At 40.3% G+C, this 10332-nt stretch overlaps 1 protein-coding gene across 2 annotated transcripts in view; it reads right to left on the bottom strand.

The window, feature by feature from the left end:
- Positions 1-951, bottom strand: part of telo2 (TEL2, telomere maintenance 2, homolog) — a 9874-nt gene extending 8923 nt beyond the window's left edge. The window contains exons 1-2 of one of the 2 annotated variants that reach the window (XM_083545691.1): positions 786-951; positions 218-315 (exon numbers count right to left, since the gene is read on the bottom strand). The gene's annotated coding sequence lies outside the window, so the exon portion shown is untranslated. The remainder of the gene's footprint in view (positions 1-217; positions 316-785) is intronic. The other variant, XM_083545690.1, reaches the window with a different exon arrangement.
- Positions 952-10332: the final 9381 nt, after the last annotated feature.

The raw sequence follows: 10332 nt of genomic DNA, 5'->3' as shown, positions 1-10332 counted from the left end.
TGTGACGTCAGCAAGAAGGTGGAGGTGGAGTGATGATTTGGGCTGGAATATTGGGAAGTGAGATAGTAGGTATCTCTGTGAGATATGCAGAGCTGCGAACAGATCATTTTCTGCCATGGTGTAAAAAGAAGAATTGCGCCTTCCGAAATAAAATAATTGAATGAATGACACTATTGAATTTTTGGTTGCTATGGGCATTAAAAGATCATCTCCTGACCTCAATCCTATTGAGAAGCTGTGGAGTATCCTCAGAAGGAAGATCTATGAGGGTGGTGGTGGTGGTATTGATCCAAACAACAGCTCTGGGAGGAAATTCTGGCATACGTTTAGTAAATACAGGCAAAAACTCTACTTATAAGTTCAATTGATGAGAGATTTCGAGTTTTGAGATCACGATCACCTTTTTAATGGTTTTAAAGTGTATTATATATAATTATTTAGAACAACATCACTTGTTTTTTTTCCAAAAATGTTAATAAAGCAGTTAAAATTGTCAGTTATTTTACATGTAATAACATCCACATTATAATATGATTATTGGAGATTTAGTCATTTATTTTAACATACTGACTATTTAAAAATAAAATACATGTATTTGCATAATAATTTGGAACGCGGTGTATTTACATTTTATATATATATATATATATATATATATATATATATATATATATATATATATATATATATATATATATATATATATACATACATATACACACACATTATATATATATTGTTTATATTCAGCTTCAAATATTTCTATATCCAGATATTTTACTCACCTTAAAAAAAGATTCCGGAAACTTAATCACCACGTCTTCACTTATTCAGATTTATATATAAAAAATAAAGTCTAACTAAAATACTTTTCCAACACAATGTTTACTGATGCACAGAGTATCAACTCAAGCACCAAAATCCGCCATGATGCGCAGGTCCTTATAGTGTCCGTGTGGAAACATAGCTAACAAATCAAAAGTTCCGTTTGGTGATCTAATGAATTCTATAAATTTGGACACTATTTTGTTGCAGTAGTTACATTAGAAATGTATTCTCGTTTATTAATATATCGATTATTTGGATCATTTGAATGAAATGCCCTGCTGCACATCGGTGCTGCCGCAATGCCTCAAATCACCACTAGAGGGTAGCATTTTATCATTAAAAGAAACGTTCTTCAGTTTGATATAAATATATATAGAGAGAGATTTTTAGATTTTTTTGTCACAGTTATATACAGAATACAACTTGCTGTAACATGTAAATGCAGTAAAGTGTAAATATAATTTTATTTCACATTTCATTAAAATTGTATTTGAGCTGTACTGAGATTGTAATACTAAATATAATCCAATAATCCAAAGAACATTTAAAAATTTTCTGAAAAAAAAAAAAGGTGCTTTATTATCTAAATGCTTAATTCTGACAGTAACTTAAAGAACCCCTAAAAAATCTGTTCTCCTGCTCTACCTGTACATCATCCAGGTCACACACACATTATACATTAATTCTTGTTATTATAAATGGTTTGGACATGTGCAGAGGAGGGACATGGGGTATATCAGTAGGAGAATGCTGAGGATGGAGACACCAGGAAGGAGGAAAAGAGGAAGACCAAGGAGGAGGTTCATGGATGTGGTGAGGGAAGAGATGCAGGTAGTTGGGTTGAAAGAAGCAGATGTAGAGGACAGGGGGGTATGGAGAAAAATGATCCGTTGTGGTGCCCCATAATGGGAGCAGCCGAAAGAAGAAGAAGAAGAAGAAGAAGAAGAAGAAGAAGAAGAAGAAGAAGAATTGTTATTATAAATGAATTATTATTATTTATAATTATATATATATATATATATATATATATATATATATATATATATATATATATATATATATATATATATATATATATATATATATATATATAACAAAAGTGAGTCCACCCTCAGTGATAACAGCTCTATGTCGTATGTTGATGCAAAGCCCCACATCCTATTCATCATGTTCATGTTTTTGACTTCTTGTCAACACTATACAAATTTGTGTATCTTGTATTAGAGCAGTAAAAATGTGGTTCTTTGAGTAAAATTCTCTTATACTGATCACTGGATGTTCAACATGGACCTCATGGTAAAGACTCTCTGAGGATCTGAGAATTAGAAATGTTGCTCTCCACGAAGATGCCATGGCTGTAAGAAGATCAGTATCACCCTGAAACTGAGTTACAGTACAGTGTTCAGGGTCATACAGAGGATTTCCAGGACGGGTTTGACTCGGAACAGACCTCAAAAGGGTCCATCAAGAAGTCGAGTCCTTGTGCTGTGGTTCAGGTAGAGTCATATAATATACACTGCCTGTCCAGTTCATCCACCTCTCTTCTTACCCTGGAACAGAGTAAATCTGGACTCATCGGACCACATGACCTTCTACCAATAATCCAGAGTCTAATCTTCATGCTCCCTAGCAAATTGTAGCTTTTTTTTTCAGATTAGCCTTAATGATAAGGGGTTTTCTGAAGGTCACACTGCAGTTTAATCCCAATCACTTGAGTTTCCTTCACATTGTGTGTGTAGAAATGCTCTTATTCTCACTATTAAACCGTGAGTCCAAACGTTTAAATGAACGCCGAACAAGATCATTCTTCAATCATTTTCTTCGACCACATTTCTTCCTTGAAGATGGTGGTTCCCCACTGTCCTTCCAGTTTTTAATGATGCGTTGGTCAGTTCTTAACCTAGTTGTAGTAGTTTTTAGCAGTCTCCCTAGATGTTTTCTTTACTTGTTGCATGCCAAAAATTTAACCCTTCTAAAACAGATTAACATATTTTCCACGAACACAGGACGTATCTTCTGACATGGTTGTTTAAGAAATAAAAAGCTACTCCCTGCATCAGTTGGGGTTAAATAACTTGTTGCCAGCTGAAGCATAATCACCAATGCAGTAATTATCCAGATGGAGCCTATTTGTTTAGTTAAATCCAAGTGATTTTTTATTTTTTTGGTTATTTATCATTTAGTAAAATTGTAAAGTTTTAGTGAATTCAGTCAATTTTATATTATAATTATTATAAAAGGGAAGAAATTAAAGCCAACATGTTTCGTCCCTGCAATACATCATATCACCTCTAGAGGGTAGCATTTTACTATTTTAAATAGCACCGCTGTGATCATATTTCTCATTTTATTGATGTAAAACTAATATTTGATTGCATAATTATTTAAGGGGCGAAATAAAATAATTCAACCTCAACACAAACGTGTTCACACTTATTGGATATTGATTATTTTAATTTTCTAAATGAAATGCGCCGCTGCACGTCAGTGCTGCAGTACCTCATATCACTACTAGAGGGTAGCATTCATCTGTTCACGTGTATCTGTTTATCTGTGTATTTATGTATCTATCAAACTTTGTGAATTTTTTAAAAACCATCATTTTATATATTATAAATAACACAACGTTACACACTTGAAAGCATTTATAAGTACCACAAAGTTATATAACATGTATTTTTGTTTATTTGTTTATTTATACAAATGAAATGCACCACTACATATCGGTGCTGCTGCAATACATCTATCTATCTATCTATCTATCTATCTATCTATCTATCTATCTATCTATCTATCTATCTATCTATCTATCTATCTATCTATCTATCTATCTATCTATCTATCTATCTATCCATCCATCCATCCATCCATCCATCCATCCATCCATCCATCCATCCATCCATCCATCCATCTATCTATCTATCTATCTATCTATCTATCTATCTATCTATCTATCTATCTATCTATCTATCTATCCTTTTGTATATTCTATTCTATTTTGTGGCCTTAAATACATAAAACATGTCTTTCGCTCCTCTTTCATTCGCAGATGTTTTCATCTTTCCACAGTGCGAGTGAAATAATCTGGATGAGTGCAGCAGGGGTGAAAGGAAACACGGAGGTGAGATTAGATTAAAAAAAGACCACATCCCCTCCTCTGAGACAGGGGGTTTTGGCAGCTGCTCAGTGGATCTCTCTGTTCTGATCTATGAGTCCACACAGGTCTTTCCATGCAGGCTTCATGGTCTGTTTTATGGTTTTCTCTCTCTTTTTCTTACCGTCTGCTTTTCCACTTTGACACGCAGACCTGCACTTCCTCTGTGGATAAAGAGTTTGATTTCCTCTTTACCTTTTCATTTGTCCGAGTGTGAAGGGAGAATGCCTCGGTGATGGCCAAACCACAGCACAGTCAGCGTTACGGTGATCATAAGATCATACGCAGTATGAACGGTTTACGGCCGGCCAACCACGTCTGCTCTGGATTACACTAAAACTTCTACTACAGGTTTAAACAACCATGATCATCTTTTTTCTACTTCAGGTTCCCTGAACACACTCAGGCTCTGATTTATTATAGGTGTGTGTGTGTGTGTGTATGTGTGTGTGTGTGTGTGTGTGTGTGTGTGTGTGTGTGTGTGTGTTTACATTCTCATGAATGTCCAACCAATTAACTAGAATGATTTATGGACCATTTTACACTTTATATGGACTTTGATATCTTAGCAGTCAAACACTTGGGTGTGTGGGTTAAAGGACTCGACACCACAGCCAGGGTAAATACTGGATCATGATTGGTTGGAAGAAAGGTGTACGCAAACTCTTTAGCTGGGAATCAGTATACTGTGTACACAAGTTCACACACTTCTCAGGACTCTGGCTCGGTCCACATGAGAACACTAATGATCATTTTCTTTAAGGGAACTTAATAAATGATAGATGATGCGTCACGCCATCATTCACTCATTCACTCAGTCAATTCAATGCAATTCTTTTTTATTTTCAGAGCACTTTTAACATTGAACATTGTCTCAAAGCATCTTTACAAAGATAAAGTGGTTATAAAACAAAGTTTGTTCTTTATAATTGTTAGTTCTCCCTTAGATGGTATGAGGAAAAAACCTTAAAAGGAACCAGATTTAAAAGGAACCCATCCTCATCTGGGTGCCACCGAATGTCTATTCATTACAGTTCCATCATTGTTAATGTGTTTAGTGATGGGTAATAAAACACAAAACTGTGGTCCGAGAGCCATTGTAGCAAACTATTGATATTAATTACAGTCCAAATCCATCCTAAAAAATCTTGAGTTGCTCAGTAACTTCACGGATCGTTAGACTGTTTATCAGCGGCACAGAGTGTCTCCAACTGAAGAGAAGAAAGGGACAGGAGCACTGGTCACTGGTACCTCAACAGCATGTTTTACTCAACAAAGAAAGGAAACTTGGAGTACTCCTGAGGTGTTTGGTCTCAGAGGGGAATCTGAGATCCGACAAGAGAGAGAGAGCGAGAGAGAAAGAGAGAGAAAGAGAAAGAGAGAAAAAGGATTGCTATGCATCAATCATATATCTTTATACGACTGTGGTATAAAGTGAAAGTGTGTGGTGTGGTGTGGTGTGGTATAAAGTGACCGTGTGCGATGTGGTGTGGTATAAAGTGACCGTGTGTGGTGTGGTGTGGTACAAAGTGAACGTGTGTGGTGTGGTATAAAGTGACCATGTGTGGTGTGGTATAAAGTGACCATGTGTGGTGTGGTTTAAAGTGAACGTGTGTGGTGTGGTGTGGTGTGGTATAAAGTGAAAGTGTGTGGTGTGGTATAAAGTGAAAGTGTGTGGTGTGGTGTGGTATAAAGTGACCGTGTGTGGTGTGGTGTGGTATAAAGTGACCGTGTGTGGTGTGGTATAAAGTGAACGTGTGTGGTGTGGTGTGGTATAAAGTGACCGTGTGCGGTGTGGTGTGGTATAAAGTGACTGTGTGCGGTGTGGTGTGGTATAAAGTGAAAGTGTGTGGTATAAAGTGAAAGTGTGTGGTGTGGTATAAAGTGAAAGTGTGCAGTGTGGTGTGGTATAAAGTGACCGTGTGTGGCGTGGTGTGGTATAAAGTGAACGTGTGTGGTGTGGTATAAAGTGACCGTGTGCGGTGTGGTGTGGTATAAAGTGACCATGTGTGGTGTGGTGTGGTATAAAGTGAAAGTGTGTGGTGTGGTGTGGTATAAAGTGACCGTGTGCGGTGTGGTGTGGTATACAGTGACCGTGTGTGGTGTGGTATAAAGTAAAAGTGTGTGGTGTGGTGTGGTATAAAGTGTGCGGTGTGGTGTGGTATAAAGTGACCGTGTGTGGTGTGGTGTGGTATAAAGTGAACGTGTGTGGTGTGGTATAAAGTGACCGTGTGCGGTGTGGTGTGGTATAAAAATGCCATGTGTGGTATAAAGTGAAAGTGTGTGGTGTGGTGTGGTATAAAGTGACCGTGTGCAGTGTGGTGTGGTATAAAGTGAACGTGTGTGGTGTGGTATAAAGTGAACGTGTGCGGTGTGGTATAAAGTGACCGTGTGTGGTGTGGTATAAAGTGAACGTGTGCGGTGTGGTATAAAGTGACCGTGTGTGGTGTGGTGTGGTGTGGTATAAAATGAACGTGTGCAGTGTGGTGTGGTATAAAGTGAACGTGTGTGGTGTGGTATAAAGTGAATGTGTGCAGTGTGGTGTGGTATAAAGTGACCGTGTGTGGTGTGGTGTGGTATAAAGTGAACGTGTGTGGTGTGGTATAAAGTGAACGTGTGTGGTGTGGTATAAAGTGACCGTGTGCGGTGTGGTATAAAGTGACAGTGTGCGGTGTGGTGTGGTATAAAGTGAACGTGTGTGGTGTGGTACAAAGTGAACGTGTGTGGTGTGGTGTGGTATAAAGTGACCGTGTGTGGTGTGGTGTGGTGTGGTATAAAGTGAACGTGTGCAGTGTGGTGTGGTATAAAGTGAACGTGTGCGGTGTGATGTGGTATAAAGTGAACGTGTGCGGTGTGGTGTGGTATAAAGTGAAAGTGTGCGGTGTGGTGTGGTATAAAGTGACCGTGTGCGTTGTAGTGTGGTATAAAGTGAACGTGTGCGGTGTGGTGTGGTATAAAGTGACCGTGTGCGGTGTGGTGTGGTATAAAGTGACCGTGTGCTGTGTGGTGTGGTATAAAATGAACGTGTGCGGTGTGGTGTGGTATAAAGTGACAGTGTGCGGTGTGGTGTGGTATAAAGTGAACGTGTGCGGTGTGGTATAAAGTGGCCGTGTGCGGTGTGGTGTGGTATAAAGTGACCGTGTGCGATGTGGTGTGGTATAAAGTGAACGTGTGCAGTGTGGTGTGGTATAAAGTGGCCGTGTGCGGTGTGGTACAAAGTGACCGTGTGCGGTGTGGTGTGGTATAAAGTGACCGTGTGCGGTGTGGTGTGGTATAAAGTGAACGTGTGCGGTGTGGTGTGGTATAAAGTGGCCGTGTGCGGTGTGGCACAAAGTGACCGTGTGCGGTGTGGTATAAAGTGACCGTGTGCGGTGTGGTGTGGTATAAAGTGACTGTGTGCGGTGTGGTGTGGTATAAAGTGACCGTGTGGGGTGTGGTGTGGTATAAAGTGAACGTGTGAGGTGTGGTGTGGTATAAAGTGGCCGTGTGCGGTGTGGTGTGGTATAAAGTGACCGTGTGCGGTGTAGTGTGGTATAATGTGCACTGTGCTGTGCAAATACACAGTTCAAGTGACAATCCAGAGTTTAAAGTGTTGTAGTGCGAAAAGAAAAATATTTGCAGAGAAGTGTGTCGATGGAGAGAGTGGACCAGCTTTTAGATCCTGGGTGTTTCCAGGTTTAAACACACTCTCTCCACTGGGGTCCCGCTGATGTTTAGCGGTTGGGCTCCTGCTTAGTGCTGAAGTCCATGATCAAGTCCTTAGTCTTGCTGACGTTTAGGAGAAGGTTGTTCTCCTGGCACCATCTCTCCAGGTTTTTAACCTACTGTAGGTAGGCTGTCTCGTCGTTGTTGGAGATCAGACCCACCACAACAGTGTCGTCAGCAAACTTTATGATGGTGGTGGAGTTGGAAGTGGCCACACAGTCGTATGTGTACAGTGAGTACAGCAGGGGGCTTAGAACACAACCCTGGGGAGCTCCAGTGCTGAGGGTGAGGGTGGATGAGGGGAGGACAATGTGGTCATAAACGTTCAACTTACTCCGGTATTACCATCTGTGGTGTATCATAATACAGTGGGGTTTTTTCCCCCCACTGTTCATTTCTCACACGTATCGTTTATAATAAAGACAACAACACAACTGGCTGTCAGGTGAAATAATTTGTCACATTGTATTTTTCCTATTTAGCGAGTTTGATTATAAAACACAAAATAAAAATCGATGAGAATTAACAAATATATGAGCATATATTATGTACAGGACATTGTCTCAATGTTTTCTGTCAGAGGTGGATGAAGTCAATCAGTAAATGTAATTTGTTAGTGTAATTAAGTGCCTTTTTCACGTATCTGTACTTCACTAAAGTATTTCAATTTGGGGAGACTTTTATTTTAACTTCATTATATTTCAAAGTCAAATATTTTATCAACTACATTTTGTAAAATCAGTCATTCCTTTTTATTTATAAGAATAAAAACATAACTGGTTAGTCACCAGTCACCAGTCAGTCACCAATCAGTCACCAGTCAGTCACCAAACAGTCACCAGTCAGTCACCAAACAGTCACCAGTCAGTCACCAAACAGTCACCAGTCACCAGTCAGTCACCAATCAGTCACCAGTCAGTCACCAAACAGTCACCAGTCACCAGTCAGTCACCAGTCACCAGTCAGACACCAATCAGTCACCAGTCACCAGTCAGTCACCAGTCACCAGTCAGACACCAATCAGTCACCAGTCACCAGTCAGTCACCAGTCACCAGTCAGTCACCAAACAGTCACCAGTCACCAGTCAGTCATCAGTCACCAGTCAGACACCAATCAGTCACCAGTCACCAGTCAGTCACCAGTCACCAGTCAGTCACCAAACAGTCACCAGTCACCAGTCAGTCACCAGTCACCAGTCAGACACCAATCAGTCACCAGTCAGTCACCAGTCACCAGTCAGTCACCAGTCACCAGTCAGACACCAATCAGTCACCAGTCAGTCACCAGTCACCAGTCAGTCACCAGTCACCAGTCAGACACCAATCAGTCACCAGTCAGTCACCAGTCAGTCACCAAACAGTCACCAGTCACCAGTCAGTCACCAGTCACCAGTCAGACACCAATCAGTCACCAGTCACCAGTCAGACACCAATCAGTCACCAGTTACCAGTCAGACACCAATCAGTCACCAGTTACCAGTCAGTCACCAGTCACCAGTCAGTCACCAGTCACCAGTCAGACACCAATCAGTCACCAGTCACCAGTCAGACACCAATCAGTCACCAGTTACCAGTCAGTCACCAGTCACCAGTCAGTCACCAGTCACCAGTCAGACACCAATCAGTCACCAGTCACCAGTCAGACACCAATCAGGATCGAGCGCACGCTCTGTTTTACACGTGTTCTGATCGGCGCTTGGTGTATCTACTGATTACCAACATACAGTTCAGCATCAGTTCAACATCAAGCAGAACATTTAGAGAGGAATAAATGATAAAGAAACTCCAGACTCGAACTCACCACCACACACGTGACCTCGTTTACATGATTTATTTTTAAGTAGTTGAAAGGTAGGTTTTGGGTTCATGATAATTTTAATAGAAATCATTCAGTGTTTGACTCATTAATATCATTCTATTAATAGGAAAAAGAGACAAAGGAGCTCACAGTGTTTCACTTAGTGTTCAGATCATTCAGATGGTGGCGCTGTGTGTTTATTACATGTTTCAGTCCATTTCACTTCTTGACCTTTACACACTCACTGATCCACTGTACACACACACACACACACACACACACACACACACACACACACACACACACACACACACACACAAACACACATATACACAAAATACAGAGCCAATGTGTAATGGATCATATATTCTTGGCCAACAACAACAACTACTCATACTTCTTCTTCTTCTTCTTTTTCTTCTTCTCTATACTACCCTGTTCTTTACATCTGCCTCTTGTAAACCTACCCCCTGCATTTCTTTTCTCACCACATGCATAAACCTCCTTCTTGGTCTTCTATTTTTCCCCCCTAATTCTTCTACCCCATGTCCCTCCTCTGCACATGTCCAAACCCTCTCAATTACACCTCCCTCACCTTGTCTCCAAAACGTCCTACATGCATTGTACCTCTAATAAACTAATTTCTAATCCTGTCCATCTCAATGAAAACCTCAACATCTTCAGCTCTGCTACCTCCAGCTCCACCTCCTGTCTTTTACTCAATGCCACTGTCTCTAAACCATACAACATCTCAGGTCTCACCACAGTCCTATAAACTTTCCCTTTCACTCTCACAGATACTCTTCTATCACAAATCACTCCTGCTATCACTCTTCTCCACCCACTC

This window comes from Silurus aristotelis (genome assembly GCF_946808225.1).
Source record: "Silurus aristotelis genome assembly, chromosome: 1".
Lineage (NCBI taxonomy): Eukaryota > Metazoa > Chordata > Actinopteri > Siluriformes > Siluridae > Silurus > Silurus aristotelis.
The sequence above is the reverse complement of the archived record's forward strand: the minus strand, read 5'-3'. Positions and strand labels throughout refer to the sequence as shown.